The 17,996-nt window shown below is 41.6% G+C and overlaps 1 pseudogene; it reads right to left on the bottom strand.

Annotated features, from left to right (window-relative positions):
* Positions 1-17,996, bottom strand: part of LOC107139739 — a 115,577-nt pseudogene that overhangs the window by 45,886 nt on the left and 51,695 nt on the right.

Raw genomic sequence — 17,996 nt, 5'->3', positions numbered from 1 at the left:
AAATGGATGAAATTGGAGAATGTCATGCTAAGGAAAGTAAGTCAATACCAAAAAATCAAAGGCCAAATGTTTTCTCTCATAAATGGATCCTGATTCATAATGTAGAGAAGGGGACAAGGGAAGAACGGAGGGACTTTGGATTGAGCAGAGATGAGGGAGGGGATAGCAGGGGAGATGGTGGAATGAGATGGACATTATTACCCCTATGTATGGGTATGAATGCATAAATGGTATGACTCTACATCATGTACAACCAGAGAAATGTGTAAAAAATAAAATTAATAAATTTTTTTAAAAAAAATAGTGAAACAATCAAGAATATTCATGATAAGAGGGGAAAAAAAGAAGAATCAGTTGCTTTGCTAGCACAATGGCACTTAGAGCCAAATTGCAGGTTATTTGTGGCACAGTAATGGTGGTATTGTGGTGAGCCGCTTCTGCCGTTTCCGCAGACTATGGTTGCCATTACAAGATGGCGCTGGCTCCGCTGTGGTCTGTGACAAACAACTCCTTATTTGGGAGAGTTGGCACATGATTTTTCACCACCCTATGAGAAAGCTCCACGTGGCAGCTTTGCATTGGGGCTTGAGATGCTTTATTAAGGCTGGGAGGGGCATCCGAGGGGTAGAAGAAGAAATATCAAGGGCCTGAATAAACTGCTGAAAGAAGATTCCTGAGTTGCGTCTTCCTTGCGGGCAAGGGGTCGTGACAAGTGGTGCCGAAACCCGGGAACCAGAACTTTCAGCAGTCAGGGGTGGTGCACCGGTTAGTCCCAGGTAAGTGGGATCCGCGACCAAAGCGGGGTTAGTCCCAAGTAAGTGGGATCCGCGACCAAAGCGGAGCAGCTCCTCTGTAAAGAAAGAGAGAGCATTACATTTTATTGCAGCTGCATTGTGTACTTTCGCTTCTACTTTCGCTTTTGTTTTCTGTGTTTCTTTTGTTGTGTCATTTTGCTTTTGTTTTTTGTGCTTCTTTTGTTGTTGTGTCATGGGTGCCGCACCTTCCAGTCCGCTTCTTCTGGCCCTAGATGGCCTGTTACGTTCTAAGGGTCTGGAAGTGAAACATAGTACTTTACAGAGATTTTTACAGAAGGTAGATATCGCTGCACCGTGGTTTGCATTTTCGGGCAGCCTTACTGTACCTAGTTGGGATAAATTAGGCAAAGATCTTGACTTTGCTTCTGAGCAGGGCATATTAGAGGGTGGGGTGATACCCCTTTGGAAAATGGTCCGTAGTTGCCTTACAGATGGCAGATGTCAGGAGGCACTTACAAAAGGACAAGAAGTTCTAGAGCAATTACATGAGGAGAAATCGGAGACGGCAGGAAGTGAGGTATCTCAGAAGGATGGGAGTGTGCGGAGCGTGAAACAGGGGAGGAGACGATTGTATCCAGATCTCAGTATGCTGCGCACACCCCCATGTGAAAGTGGGTCAGAGGAAGAGGAGGATGAGGAGGAAGAGCTCGGGAGGCTGTCTCGTCAGCTAGAGAGTTTAGCTATAGGAGAAGGGAACAGAAATAAACAGGGGCTCAAGAAAAGCGATCCCCCGGATCCACCGCCGTATGGTGGAGGTGTTTCGGGGAGAGCTTTCCATGCCCAAACATGGAGGGCTGTTAACGCTGAGATGGGTCTTGCTTATCCAGTTTTTCAGGATGACAATAGGGGAAGATTCCATGAACCCTTAGATTTTAAAATTGTGAAGACCCTGGCGGAGTCTGTGCGCACTTATGGGGTGGATGCCGCCTTCACACTAACTCAGGTGGAGAGTCTGTCTAGATACTGCATGACTCCCTCTGATTGGGCTAGCCTTGTTCGGGCTTGTGTTTCCCCGGGTAAATATTTGGACTGGAGAGCATTTATGCTAGAGGGCGCAATAGAGCAGGCCGCCCAAAACCATGCGGCGGGACACCCCCATTGGGACAAGGATATGCTTTTGGGGCAGGGTAGATTTGCAAATCAACAGACAGGATTTCCTCTTGAGGTATATGATCAAATTAACAACATTTGCATTCGGGCATGGAAGTCGCTTCCAAATAGAGGAGAGGTGTCTGGTAATTTGACCAAGATTCTACAAGGCCCTACAGAACCCTTTTCAGATTTTGTAGCAAGAATGGTGGATGCCGCTGGAAAGATTTTTGGGGATCCTGATAGAGCCATGCCCCTTATCAAGCAATTGGTCTTTGAGCAATGCACCAAGGAATGTAAAGCGGCAATCACTCCTTATAAAAATAAGGGCATAGAAGCATGGATGAAAGTGTGTAGAGAGATTGGAGGACCTTTAACTAACGCAGGTCTTGCAGCTGCTGTCCTTCGGATTGCAAAAGGGGGCAGTCCTGGTGCCGGAATATGCTTCCATTGTGGTCAACCCGGTCATTTCAGACGTGAATGTCCCAAAAAAGACAATTTTACTGGACCCCCTCACGGTGGCCCTTCCAATGGCCTTCGTCAACCGGGGCTGTGTCCTAAATGTAAAAAGGGGAAGCATTGGGCAAGAGAGTGTAGATCAGTGAAGGACATCCATGGACAGCCTATTTCAGCTGGGCCAAAAAACGGCCGAAGGGGCCCCCGACCCCAGGGCCCACAAATATATGGGGCAGTGGAGAATGTCACACCCGAACCCGAGACATGGCCATCTCTGCGCCATCCCATGAGACGCGGAGAGCCACTACAGGTGCCGCGGGATTGGACCTCTGTTCCACCTCCAGACTCGTATTAACACCTAAGATGGGAGTCCAATTGGTGGAAACTGAGTTCAAAGGGCCTTTACCACCTGGCACTGTAGGTTTGCTAATTGGACGTGCATCCTCTATCTTACAAGGTCTTCATGTCTTTCCCGGAGTCATTAGCCCTGATACTGTAGGGGCAGTAAAGGTTATGGTGGAGGCTCCAAAGGGCATTGTGTCTATCTCCCCAGGGGATCGGATTGCTCAATTACTAATTTTGCCTAGCTTACATAATCACTTCCCTGCTGGTACCACTGGAGGGGATTGTGCCTATTTGTCACTAGATATGAGCAATCGCCCCACTTTGGAATTAAGCATAGAAGGTAAATCTATTGTGGGATTGCTGGATACAGGAGCAGACCGTAGTATCATAGCCCTTAAGGACTGGTCTAAGGGATGGCCAATGCAGACTTCTGATCAATCCCTGAGAGGACTTGGATATGCCCAAGCCCCTCAAATCAGCTGTAGACATCTATCTTGGAAGGACCCAGAAGGACACAATGGCACCTTTCAGCCTTATGTACTTGATTTACCTATCTCTTTATGGGGCCGTGATCTGATGACAGACATGGGGTTCACTCTTAGTAATGACTATTCCCCAGTGTCTCAACAGATTATGCAAAATATGGGGTATAGGCCAGGTCTAGGACTAGGTAAACACCTACAGGGGCGTAGACATCCTGTGCAAGGTCATCAAAAGCTTAACAGATTTGGTCTGGGTTTTTCCTAGGGGCCACTGTGGCTCAAATACCCATAACATGGCTCACCGAGGAGCCTGTTTGGGTGCCTCAGTGGCCTCTTCCCTCGGTTAAATTGGCAGCAGCCCATGATCTAGTCAAAGAACAACTTGACTTGGGTCACATCCAACCTTCTACTTCTCCATGGAATACTCCCATATTTGTTATTAAGAAAAAATCAGGAAAGTGGCGCCTACTGCATGATTTACGAGCAGTTAATGCTCAAATGCAACTTATGGGGCCCATTCAAAGAGGGCTGCCTTTGCTATCCTCTGTTCCTCAGGGCTGGCATATTATTGCTATTGACATTAAAGACTGTTTCTTTTCTATTCCTTTGCATCCTAAAGACTCACAGCGTTTTGCCTTCACCCTTCCCTCGTGTAACCACGAGGAACCAGATCTAAGGTTTGAGTGGGTAGTGTTGCCGCAGGGAATGGCTAATAGTCCCACGATGTGCCAGATGTATGTGGGGAAGGCACTCGCACCTCTCAGACATAAGTATTCCTCCATCAAGATCATTCATTATATGGATGATGTGTTATTGGCAGCTAAGTTAGAGCAGACAGTTAATGAGGCCTATAAAGAATTAGTAAAGCTGTTAGCTCAATATGGGCTACATATCGCACCTGAAAAGGTTCAAACGGGAAATTCTATTGAGTATTTGGGAGCGATAATTGGGTATGACAAATTAAAACCACAAAAAATCACCATAAGAACTCAAGATCTCCAAACTCTAAATGATTTTCAAAAACTGCTGGGAGATATTAATTGGATAAGGGGATATTTACACATTCCTAATAGTGTGCTCCAGCCTTTGTATGCTACCCTTAAGGGTGATCCAGATCTTGCTTCTCCTCGTAGCCTCACCAAAGAGGCTAGAGCGGCCCTTATAACAGTAGAAGATGCTATACAACATGCTACTTTATACAGGCTCCAGAGTAATAAACCTTTCCAGTTATGTGTGCTTGCCACTATGCGGCAGCCTACTGGAGTACTGTGGCAAGATGGGCCTTTACTATGGATCCACCCACATATATCCCCAGGAAAATCCTTAGAATACTATCCTGATGCTGTTGCAGCGTTAGCACTTAAAGGGATTCAACAAAGCATTCAATTTTTCGGACAATCACCTTCTTCTCTTATTATACCCTATACTAAAGCTCAACTTAATGTTTTGTGTGCTACTCTAGACAACTGGGCTATTCTATGTTGCTCGTTTCAAGGGGATATTGATAATCATTACCCTTCCCATCCATTACTCCATTTTGTTAAAGAACATCCCATCATTTTCCCTAAGGTAACTTCACCCAATCCAATTCCGGGGGCTGTTAATATTTTTACTGATGGTTCCAAGTCTGGAATGGGAGCTTATGTAATTAATGATTCTCCCCCTGTTCAGCATCAATTTGCTCCTGGAAATCCACAATGGGTGGAACTGCAAATTGTTATTGAGGTTTTTAAACAGTGTTCTTTTCCTTTTAATCTTATTTCGGACTCCATCTATGTGGTACAAGCACTAAAAGTCCTGGAGGCCGTGGGAGCTATTAGTAATGTCCATAATGTATCTGCTTACTTTAATCAGCTTCAACAGCTTATCTGTAGCCGCACTGCTCCTTTTTATCCAATGCACATCCGGGCTCATACCTCTCTTCCTGGTCCGTTATCACAGGGTAATGCCTGTGCGGACTCAGCCACTAGAGGTCAGTTGATATGCTTGGCTTCCTCCTTAGAGGGGGCTAAATTATTTCACCAGAATTTCCATGTTAATGCTTTAACGCTGCGCAGGCGTTTTTCCATTTCAAGAGCGGATGCTCGTCAGATAGTATTACAATGTCCCCATTGTGTCACATTTCTTCATCCCCCTACTTATGGAGTGAATCCACGGGGATTGAAGCCATTGGTTGTCTGGCAAATGGATGTGACACACATACCTGACTTTGGTAACCTCAAGTATGTACATGTTTCTGTTGATACGTGCTCTGGAGTTATTCATGCTTCTGCTTTATCGGGAGAAAAGGCACGTAATGTTATCACTCATTGCCTAGAAGCATGGGCAGCATGGGGTGCTCCTGCATCCCTTAAGACTGATAATGGACCTGCTTATACTGGAAGACAATTTACATCCTTTTGTTCTACCATGGGAGTGCAACTTACTCATGGTCTGCCTTACAATCCTCAAGGACAAGGCATTGTTGAGCGTGCTCATCGCACCTTAAAGGAAACTTTACAAAAACAAAAAGGGGGAATAGGAGCTGAACACACTCCTAAAGAACGCCTATCCTTGGCTCTCTTTACCATTAATTTTTTGAATTTGGATATTCATGGTCGCTCTGCGGCCGATAGACATGTGTCTCCTCAGCCTTCTGTAATTGGCTATGTTAAGTGGAAGGATGTTCTTACGGGCCAATGGAACGGCCCCGACCCCGTGCTGACATGGGCACGAGGATCTGTATGTGTTTTTCCCCAGGATCGCACGGAACCGTTGTGGGTCCCTGAACGCCTGACAAGAAGAGTCTTGACATCAACCGACCAGCAACAAGAGATACCACAGCAATCCCGTGATGAGGATCTTCACTCTGCTACGTGCTCTGGTTCTGGTGCTGGTGCCGATGGCACAGACGACACCAATGCAGTGGTGGGCAGTGGCACGGGCTTGGCCAATGCCGATGCCGGTTCATAGTAATTCTAGTGTCCTCCCCACTCTTTTCTCTACCTCATGTGAGATGTCTGCTCCCTGTGCCTCTCCTAGAGGGGACATGGAGAGCATTTTTAATCAATCTCAAGTTAATCTCACAGGAGTGTTTTGTTTCAGCCTTGGAAACGCTAATTGCATCAGCCTTAAGACCAAAAATTTGACTAACTGGGAGGACCCATTGCGGTCCAGTCAGGTCTCAGGGAACATTATCAGTGCCGTACTGAGCCAAGTAGTTTCAGGGGAGCAATCAGGTTCAGGGACCCCCGCAAATAGCTCTGCTTTAAACATAACTACCTTGGCTATTATCTCCAAGGTACTAATCCCAGTGCCTCCTTCTTCTAATAGTACTTACAATGCCACTCATTTCAAGGCCTCCCCTTACTGTACTCCTAATCTTGGTTTCCCCCCAACATTTACGCCTTGTCAGGATCATTCTTGGGAGAAACATCAAGTTGCTAAAGGTTTCTCCTTTTCCCCCTCTCTTAAGAGGTATGTTTATAACTTTAACAACAGTGCCAACTCCTCTACAGGAGTAGGTTGGTCCTGGTTTCAATGGCTGATTTCCAATGAGAAGGGGGCTTCAGCTGATATTTCTGCATTGGCTCAATTGCTGGGAGTCAAAAGCTGGCTGGCTAATGTTTCTGGCACTGTTAAGGAGAATGAACGAGGTAATAGACTTACATCTGTTTCATTCAACTCTTTGCTATATAATGCCACATTGCCCCCTGCAATGGTCTGCGTCCAATCCCCGTTCTTGCTCCTTTTGGCTAATGACACCTCGTCGGGGATGCTTGACTGTTCTAATATTACCTGCTATTTGTCTGAGTGTTGGAATGGCTCCTGGACTACGGCAGTGGTTATGAAAATTCCAACTTTTGTCCCAATCCCAGTCACTGCGGACCCAGATAAATTCCCCATTGTTGAACTACTTAGAGTCCGCAGGGATTTTGGAATTACGGCAGCTATAGTGACAGCTGTGGCAGTGTCTGCTGCTGCAGCGGTTACGGCCGGAGTGGCCATGGCCAGTCAAGTACAAACTGCTGCCACCATTAATCAAGTTGTTCAACAAACTTCCACCATACTTGAATCCCAAAATACAATTAATCAACATATTTTGTCAGGGATTTTAGCTGCCAACCAAAGAATAGATTTACTCCAAGCTCAGGTAGAAGAATTGGCTGACTTGGTGCTTTTGGGTTGTGTTGACCAACGTGCACATTTATGCATAACCTCTGTCAGATTTAATGATTCCAGGAATGCCTCCCGCATCATTGGCGAATATTTGGCCGGAAATTGGTCCATGGCAGCGGAAGACATGATCCAGTCTCAACTAACCCAGATAGCTGTCTTGAACAGTACCCGTGTCGATCCCGTGACTTTGGGTCAATTCACCGATTGGATATCTTCTGCTTTTTCCTTCTTCAAAGAGTGGGTGGGGGTAGGCATTTTTGGTGCAATGTGTTGCTTCGGTATGTTCCTCTGTTTGTGGTTTCTCTGTCGCCTTAAGGCCCGCAGTGCTCATGATAAGGCTATGATCATACAAGCTCTTGCAGCTTTAGAAAATGGCAACTCGCCTCAAGTCTGGCTTGCGCATCTTAAACAGTAAACCTTTGTCATGGTCGTTGCACCCCAAGTTATTATAACATTGCACTGGGATCGACATGACCTTCCTTGTTATTCTCTTAGTGTTGGAAAGCCCTTGCACTCTGCCGGTCTTACTGCCATTGCACGCAGATGGGTTTCCACACTAGTGCTTTTCTATCGTCTTAAAGTCCGTGCCTTTCTTTCAGGGTGCTGTCAACTCGTTTGTCGTTATAAACAGCCACAGTTCAGCCTCAGCTATCCCCCTTCATCTACCATCATCACGATACAGGATGTGAGGCAAGGCACTGCACTTGAGTGATCCTTGACGTGGACCTCAAGGAGAGCATGTCCTATTGCATGCGGGTTAGACGCGTCCACGCCCCGCCCCACGAAAAAAGGCGTCGGCTGATATGGCCTCGGATCTGGGGAAGGGCCCTCCTTAAGACTGAGCCATACTATGCAGCCACTTCTGCACAGTGGGATAGGACCTCTACTCTCGCCTGTATTGTTTTAAGAAAACAGAAAGGGGGAACTGTGGTGAGCCGCTTCTGCCGTTTCCGCAGACTATGGTTGCCATTACAAGATGGCGCTGGCTCCGCTGTGGTCTGTGACAAACAACTCCTTATTTGGGAGAGTTGGCACATGATTTTTCACCACCCTATGAGAAAGCTCCACGTGGCAGCTTTGCATTGGGGCTTGAGATGCTTTATTAAGGCTGGGAGGGGCATCCGAGGGGTAGAAGAAGAAATATCAAGGGCCTGAATAAACTGCTGAAAGAAGATTCCTGAGTTGCGTCTTCCTTGCGGGCAAGGGGTCGTGACAGGTATGATGGAGCAAACTCTTAGTGCCTCATGTGACCTGACAGTGCCCATTTCTTTTTCACCCCTTGTTCAGAGACACTATGTTAAGAGCTTGAAATTGACCATTGACCAAGGTGGAAGTATTTATATCATAGAAACTGACTAATGCTGCGAATCAGAACTGGTTTTATGTTAATTTTTCAGAGCCTGTTTCCTAGAACACTACTGTGATATAAAGGGCATGCTGAGGCACTTACATGCTTTGACTTAGAAATGATGCCTGACATTTCTGTCTCTTCCACTCTCAAAGCATTATCCAGGATGATTCCCATGGCACTGCCCAACCATAAGGGAAATAAATAGTGAAATTCTCCCTGTTCTCAGAAAGCAGAGTTGGAAATTCTTAGTTTACTAGACATTAGTAATATCTATCACACGTCTCTGAACAAAGCAGACATCATCAACATCTGGAGTCCAGCACCTCTTACAAAATATGGCATGAACAGGATTTAACTTTCCTTGATCTGTTATCCATTATATAAGTACCAGATTCATTGGATGCTTTCCTTTTCCTGTTCTAAATCTCCAATTCCTGCTCCAATTCCTTTGTTTTTTCTTAGTAACCTACTTGCATTCAAATTCTTAAGTCATTGTTTTCTTCTTGGGAAACCCAAACTAAGAAATCTAGGGAGCAGATCCCCAGGATGAGATTCTGATACTGGTACATTTTCTGGTACATTACTGGTACATTTGTCATAGTAAAACCTGGCATGTTGTAGCATTGAAACATATTAACAGCTGTGTAGATTGGGATGAACTACAAATAGACAGTAATTCTCAGGCTTCTATCTCTAGTACTTGAGAGATCCAGAGCTAAGGGTAATTTTAAGAAATGTAGAGATTGTTAGTTGTTGCAAAGTACAATTTACATGCTGCAAGAAGAAAGTGACAGCTCAAGTCAGCCACCTAGCAACTGAGGGTACAGTGTGACATCAAGAAGTCCTCCATGGATACAGGTACAAGAGAAGACATCTGCAGCTGGACAAACAGTGCTGAAAATCAGATCCAAGAGTCAGTTGTGGGAAGAGCTGAATTACTGAACTCCCCATTGGTTTCTTGTTTCTACATAACAAATTATTATAAACTTAATGATTTTTAAAAATTATTACCTCAAAAAAATATTGTTCAGAAGTCTGACACCATTCTTACTGGGCTAAAATCAGTGTCATTAGGTCTGCTTTCCTTTCTGGAAGTTCTAGGAAAGAAGTGATTTCGTTTCTTCTGCAGCTTATAGAGGCTGCACCTGTTGTTTGGTTCATGGCCACCTTCCTTCACCTTGAAACCTAGCCATACTGCATCTCTCTGACCCACCTGTTGTTTGGTTCATGGCCACCTTCCTTCACCTTGAAACCTAGCCATACTGCATCTCTCTGACCGTTCTTCTGTAATCACATCTTCCTCACTTTTTATTTTTATTTATTCCTTTTAGTTATACATGACAGTAGAATCTATTTTGATATTTCTATAAGCATGGAATATATTTTATTCTAATTAGGATCCCAGTCTTGTGGATATACATGATATTAAGATTCACTGTGGTGTATTCATATGTGTACGTGGGAAAGTTAAGTCAGATTCATTCCACTATTATTCCTATTCCTATCCTCCCTTACTTCTGTACATTCCCCTTTGTCTAATCCAATGAATTTATATTCTTCCCCTCCCCACTATTGTTTTGGGTAAGCAACTACATATCAGAGAGAACATTCAACCTTTAGTTTTGGGGGGATTGACTTATTTCACTTAGCATGATAGTCTCCATGGGATCGACCTTCCATTTACCAGTGAATGTCATAAAGTCATTCTTCTTTATCCATGAGTAATATTCCATTGTGTATAAATAGCACAATTTCTTTATCTGTTCATCTGTTGAAGGGCATCTAAGTTGGTTCCATAGCTTAGCTATTGTGAATTGTGCTACTGTAAACATTGTTGTGACTGCATCACTGTAGTATGCTGATTTTAACTGCTTTGGAAATATACTGAGGAGTGGTATAACTTGGTCAAATGATGGTTCAATTCCTAGCTCAAAGGAGCTAACTTGTTTACATTTCAAGAAAGCAGAAGTAGATTATTGAGTTAATAACCCAGTTCTTGGCTTTGCAATTGGCTGTGGGAATTTGAACAAGTTACTTAATTTCTGCAACCCTTAGTTTTCTAACCTTTAGAATTGGGATTGCAATAACAATCTTTTAGAGTGAATAATTGGAATAAAGAAGAAAAGGCATACATAGAATTTAGTGTAATGCTTAGCAGCTAGTAAATATTTCCTAAATGTTTTATTATTGCAATTATTCAGACAGAAAGTCTTGAAGCAGAAATTAAAACATAAATCTGATGCTTTACTTGTCTGCTTTTCTTTAAATCCTTTATCTCCCTTTTCAGAGATTATATGCATTTCCTTTCTATTTCTTTCATATTTTATATCTTCCTTCTTTATGGTAAGATTAGTATTCATGTTTTAGCTACTTACATCCTGGATTATCTCCTTTCAGAGAGACAGTTTCTCAAGGTAGCTGTATGTATCCTTTGTCTTTCAATCTTTCTCAGCCCAGTACACATGAGTCAGTAGGTTTGCACTGATTTGACTGTTGGGTGATTACTGGAGTATGTCAAGCAGCCTTTTCTATGACGTGGACATGCTAATGTACTTGAAGGACAAAGTACCATAAGTAGAACATTTGATTTTAACAACATGGTTCTGATTTTTTTAATGTTGTACACTATTGCAAAGGGCACTAGATAATAACTGTGAAAATCCTGCTCTATGAGAATAATCTATTAACAAAAATAAATCTTAAATACTAAAATTAGTATTAAGGTGAAAAAATATTTTGTCATTTTAAAAACCCAAATGCATTTTGCAGCATCTTTTCTTCCAGTTAGATTCAAGTAATGTTTTCTTTCAAATGAACAATAGATTTTGAAAAGGACCCCAATTTCATTCAAAATTAAGTTCTTTTGATATCAATGGATCTTTGATGTCGGCATACATTGAGTATGGATTGGATATGAAAAACATAATGCCTTATTATCGTGATAGCTTTAAATTTGCACTAAGAAAACAAATACATTGGTCCCAGGATTGAATTGGAACTAAAAAATTACTCTGAAATAATCTAAATATGTGAATTCATAAAATTTTATGGCTTATGATAGCACTTTCATCTCTTAGACTAGCAGGAAGCAAGCAGCCTTTAAATCTCTACCTCTTTTCTTGTGGTACTAGGGATTGAATTTAGGGATGCTCTTCCACTGAGTTAATTCCCAGCCCTTTTTGTTTTACTTTGAGGCAGAATTTCACCAAGTTGTTCAGGCTGACCTTGAACTTGGGCTCCTCCTGCCTCAGCCTTCCTAATGGTTGCAATCTTCCTCTTTTCTTTATGCCAGAACAGTAATAAACAAAAAATTGACTCATAGCAAATGGAGTAATTAACAAAGCTCTATGAATTCTAATTCTGAGGTACTCTCCAAACATACAATCCCCAAATTCATTACTGCATCACAACAAATTAACACCAGGTGGTTTTTATCATTTTATATAATATTTCCAAATAAAACACAGAGAAAAATAACATTTCAAAACAACCACACAACTGTCTATTCTGATCCTCTCATGTTGAAACAACTCTTTTTCTCTGAATACTTTCAAAGAGCAATATTGATATAAAAGTGTGAAAAATTATTTGAGACAACATGTTTTTAAAATATTTTTGTTCTAGAACAATAGGCTATTTATTTTTCTTCTCAAAGACAATTAAGGCTTTTGAGTTTCCATGTGATAATGGCAATCACGTGCATCTTAATCTCTCTGCTGAAGTATGGATCTTGAATCTTTCCCAAAGAGCCATATGTTGAAGGTTTGGTCCCCATCCTGTGGGACTTTTGGGAGGTGATGGAACCCTTAAGAGGTGGGACCCCATGAAAAGAAGTCTGGTCTTGGGGGAATATCCTAAAAGAGGATATAGAGATTCTGGTCCTTCTTCTTTTCCTTTTCTTCCTAGCTGCTATGTAGTGTGCAGCGTCTCTGCCACACATTCCCACTATGCTACCATAGGCCCGAAGATAATGGGGCCAAGCAACCATCAGCTGAAATCTCTGCAAACATGAGTCAAAATAAGAATTTCCTCCTTAAAAGTTAATTATCTCAGTATTTTGTCAGAGTCATGCAAAGCTAACACACTCTCTTATACAACTTTCAAAAAGCCATACAGATCAATAGGATTACTAGTGAAATCATTCATAATTCTTAGGCTTCTTACACAATTGAAAGACAGAAGATATAACAAAATTCTTCAATTTACACATAAGTGGGAAATTGTGTTTCCAGCAGAATGTGTACTGGAGCCCCTATTTGAGCTAAGATTCAGCAGTGATTGCAAAGTCTAGAAGCAAATTCAGAAAGCATTTTATAAGAATGCTGATAACATCAATGAGGATACATTCAGGAGAATTATCTCCCCCAAGAGAGTTACCAAATATTGATATGAGACCTAGTGGAGCAAAAATAATTGGCTACCGGAGAGGGGAAGTGTCAAACGAATGGTGTTAAGAAATGAGTAGGTCCATAGGAGTGCTATTGTGAAGGTGTCACATTTAGGGGAAAGGAGAAATTTTCTGTGGGAAGGTGGTCCCTGGAAGCTTATGTGAAAACCAAGAAAGCAACTGAAGGTAAGACTTACTGAAACAAGATAGTTTCAAAGAACCAAGAGAAGAGAGACGCACTCACCCTCCCCAAAGAAAAACTTAGACACCATTTATTAAGGAAATTCTTTTATTGATACAATAGAACAGAGTTCTCTTGACCCCTTCACTCGCCCATGTAAGATTGCTGGCCCTTGATGACCAGGAAAATCCAAAACAAAACCATGAGAAAGAAAAGGAATCTTCCATTCCAAGTACAAAATGACAACAACATATCAAAATGGAATATGAAGAAACTCTTTAAAAAAAACAGGAAACAAATTAAATATGATTAATTACTACCTACTAGATGTGAAAGAACATAACAAATCTAAAATAATAATAATAATTATCATCATCATCATCATCATCATCATCATCAAGATAAAAATAAACAAGGTGTACAGGACTATGGAACCTGGCAGCCTGCTGAGGCTCACAAATGCAGGAACATTCCACATATCATACAGCATCCTGCTGGGTCTATAGCTGCCCCTTGACTTGGTTTCTTTGGTTCAGGGAGAAGACCATATCAACCCCCAAGACCCTTATCTTATCTGGATCTATGTTGACCTGGAATTTTCCCATCGTGGTGAAACAATCCCATTGAGCCTTCTGGCCAGCAGCCAGTGTGGTTCAGACTCCCAGGCCTGACATTTGCTGATCAGTTATACTTTATTTCCTTATTACATATGCTTGATGGATGACCATTTCTGAAGGCCTGAAAGATGGCCATGTTAAAACCAGCATGGAGGCAATTTATGCATCATATGCCTCAGAGAAACTAAACCAGAAGTACTCAGCAAGGATATTGTCAGAAATCATTGTTGGTCAGTTTTAGTTACTGCCAGTCTTTGGAACAGCTTCTCAAGACACCCAGCCATTTTAGAAAGCTTTATTCATGTAGTACACAACTACTAGAGTCAAAGAACCTCAAGGTCTGGTAAACATTGATGAAGACAAATACTGTGACTTAGAGCATCTGTAACTTTTTAAAACAGTTCCATGTTATTTCTGTCAGAGTAAGCCAGGAATACAAACAGCAATTCAAAATGCTAGAATAAAGGGTATTCAAGCCATGGCTTGCAAAATGGCTAATGCTGAGATTCAAACTACTAAAATTGCCATACTCAGATAAATACCCTGCCAATTCCTTTCAAGTATTAAAGACAGAATGGAGAGTCAAATTATCCATCCTTCTACAGGGCCAAATAACAGAATTCTGTGATGATGACTAAAAACTTCACAGAAAGCCATGAAGACCCAATGGATCTGAAGTTTATTGCTTTGGAAAGATCATATATAACATACTGGCTCGGTTTTCTCACCACATGGTCCAGGAAATTCTAGAACACCTTCTTGTTTGCAAAAATAATTAATCACAAATGTGAGCAGGAATTCCTGAAGTTGTATTTGAGGCTGTCATATTGCTCCCAACTTGAGACGTTGAAGCAAATCAATTGCAGCATTTTTCAAGCAATGCCAGAGTCAGCAGAAGTTTCAAGGAGAATGACAAGCTTATACTGCAGGATGTCAGCTTCCAAACTGTAAGATTTATTTTGATGCAATCTACTAGCTTATCAGTGATCAGAAATCCTGATGTAAACTTTAGGGGAAAGTTATCCATAAGCTGGATATCTTTAACAACAGTTTTTAGGAACAAGGTGATTCCAGTTAATGTTCCTAATGCCTTTATTTAAGGTAAAGTCGGGACACAGAAAATTGACCATTGTTAACTGTACTGAACAGACATTTCTTCTTCCTTTATTATTTTTTCATGTCTTTCTTGAAGGTTTAATCTTACAGATTGACACAACACTATGGAAGCCTTGATGAATCAAAAATCATACCTGTGATGGTTAATCTTGGTTGGTAACTGAATTAGAAATGCCTAGGGAATTGGTAATGCACACATAGGTGTACATTACATGGTAATACACACATATGGGTGTACCTGTGAGGGTGTTTGCAGAGGAGATTGGCAAGGAAGACACTTCTTGAACATGGGCAACATGATCAATAAACTGGAAGGGGGAATAAAAATCAGAATGGGGAGCTCAAACATGCACACAAGCTAAATTATCCTGGAATGGGTGTGGGGTTTTTTTGTTTGTTTGTTTTTTTGTTTGTTTTTTTTTTTTTTGCTTTTGCTGTCATTATATGCATCAGATTTTTCAGCTTTTGAACTCAGACTTGAACCAGTGATTGTCTTGGGGGTTTCCAGGCCTTTAGCCTCAGACTGGGGCTGCATAATGGGTTGCTATTGCTCTGAGACTTACAGCTTCTTGGACTAAGCAGCTAGTTGTTTCCCTAGCTCTAGCCTCTGATTGTGTAAAACAATGTAATAAATCCCCTGTTGATATACATATATATATATATATATATATATATATATTCTATAAAATGAAAATTTATAATATTACAATAAATAAATTTTATTATTAATTAGTATAATAATAAATATTATAAAAATACAATAATGTATATCATTTTTTATATTCTATTGGTAATGTTCCTCTGGAGAACCATAATAAAATATCCAATGTAGCTGACCTGATGAGAAAAAGCAAAAGAAGAATTGGCATACAAGACATGAACTTCATGAGAAAAGCTAAGCAATAACCACAGTATGAAATAACCACAGTAATGGTTATACTTGAAGGAAGTAAAAAGGGAAACAATTCAAAATCGTGGTCTAACTATTGATCTGATGAAGAAGGGCTTGTTGATCTCACTCAGCCCTTGCTATACAAGACAATGTGATTAAAGGGTACAATTTGTCGTTGTTTCATCAGTGTGAAATCATGCCATTAGGCCTCCACCATGTAAGTTAGAAGATGAATATTCCTTCTTTTTGCCAGGACTCTAGCAAGGTCATCTAAATTTGAATGATGGAGACCTTTATTTCCTACAAGAACATATTTTCATAAAGACTTCCAAAAAGTCTTGAGCCTAAAGTGTGAAAACAATCTATACTATCTGTTTAACAGACTGTGTATTTTGTAAGTGGAAATATACTAACTAGAGATTACTAGCACCCTATGCACCACAGGTAGTAGATGAAGATTCATTTTCTAGAAAAAAACACATTGTGACCATAATATCAATTCAGGTAAATTTTTTGCCTAGCAGTATTTCTGTGGATAATTTAGAGTCAGTAAATTAACTTTAAAATAGTAAAGAAAATGATTGAACCCAATGAAATCAAAGAACAGAAACAAATGAAGGAGATTTTTGTGGTAAAGAAGTTCTAAATATTGTCTTTTGAAGAATTAGTAGGATAGTATATGAGTCCAAGGTAAATCAGCTTTATATAAATGTGAGAAGATATTAAAAATTGCTATACATCCTCTTCCAAGCCCATTAGAAAAACAACTATTACATCTGGGAATGTTCTATATTAATGTCTCACAGATCATAAGATGAAATATCAGGATCTGTGTTGGAATAACCAAGTGGCTGGATATGTCTGCAGGTTAGCATTTTAAAACAGAAATTAAGGCTTTGTGAGATCTTTAGCTAATTGCTTTATTCAGAGTAACATACTCCTTGAAAACAAATGTAATCTAACTCTAATCAAATACTGGATGCTTCACGTTAGACATTTTCAACTATATGGAATAAATTTTGTATATTTCTGTTAAGAACACCTTTATATTTTTAGTAAGAGTATGCATATGAAATAGAACTATGTGTTCAAAATATATGGAATACTGTTTTTAAATGCTGTATCATTTCTTAAAATATTCTTTAAAATTTATGCCATGTTATTTCATTTCCTTTTAAATTCCTCCTGTTTATTTAGTTTTGCTTTCCAGCACACATTGTTCTTATATTCTCCTTTTTGACACTATATAGTTTAAAATTTTACATGTATTTAATTTAAAAGTTTAAGCTTTGGGAGAGTACTAAGATGGCGGAGAGGGGAGTGCATTGCCCCCGTGTGCTGCGTCACTGTGTGGGAGTATGACAAGTAAGGACGGCTAAAGGCTATCTTGTTAGGAATTTCCAGCAATAGTGGGGTGCTCCGGAACCTGGAGGAAGGATTTCCATCGCACGAGGATCAGCTACGGGGACTCAAACGCGAGAGATTTGTCCCATGGAGGGTAACACTGCTTACTCAGCAAATCGCCCCGCGGCTAGAGTCTGCAGCACGCGCTGGGAAACGAGAAGATAGCGACGCAGGGATACAGCGCTGCAGTTTCTGCCAGCCGTGCAAGCATCATACTCAGTGCTGAATTCTGGGTTCGAGACAGGGGAAGGAAGCGGTCCATCTCGGTTCTCCACACCTGTCAGACCACAGAGGAGGCCAACGGCCACCATGTTGGAGAGCTGACGTCACCATCCCTGTTTTCAACTGACCGCAGCTCATTCAGCCATACAACAGGTAATTTCAGGCTGCCATTCGCCTGCGGCTTGTGGACAGATTGCTCGGGCTCAGTGACTGGGTGCTTCTTAGAGCCTGCTCTTATCGGAGCAAGCACCGAGCGCGGGGCAGCCAAGTTCCGGCTCCCGGAACTGCCCTGGCCCAGGGCTGGGGAGCCTGCAGAGGCTGCTTCTTGGAGCCTGCTCTTATCAGAGCATACACCAAGCACGGAGCAGCCGAGTTCTGGCCCTCGGAACTGCCCTGGCCCTGGGCTAAGGAGCCAGTGGAAACTGCTTCTTGGAGCCTGCTCTTATCAGAGCATACACCGAGCACGGAGCGGCCGAGTTCC

Source organism: Marmota marmota, unplaced genomic scaffold (genome assembly GCF_001458135.2).
Source record: "Marmota marmota marmota unplaced genomic scaffold, marMar, whole genome shotgun sequence".
In the NCBI taxonomy this organism is placed as follows: domain Eukaryota; kingdom Metazoa; phylum Chordata; class Mammalia; order Rodentia; family Sciuridae; genus Marmota; species Marmota marmota.
Note: the sequence above shows the minus strand (reverse complement) of the source record. Positions and strands in the feature narration are given on the sequence as shown.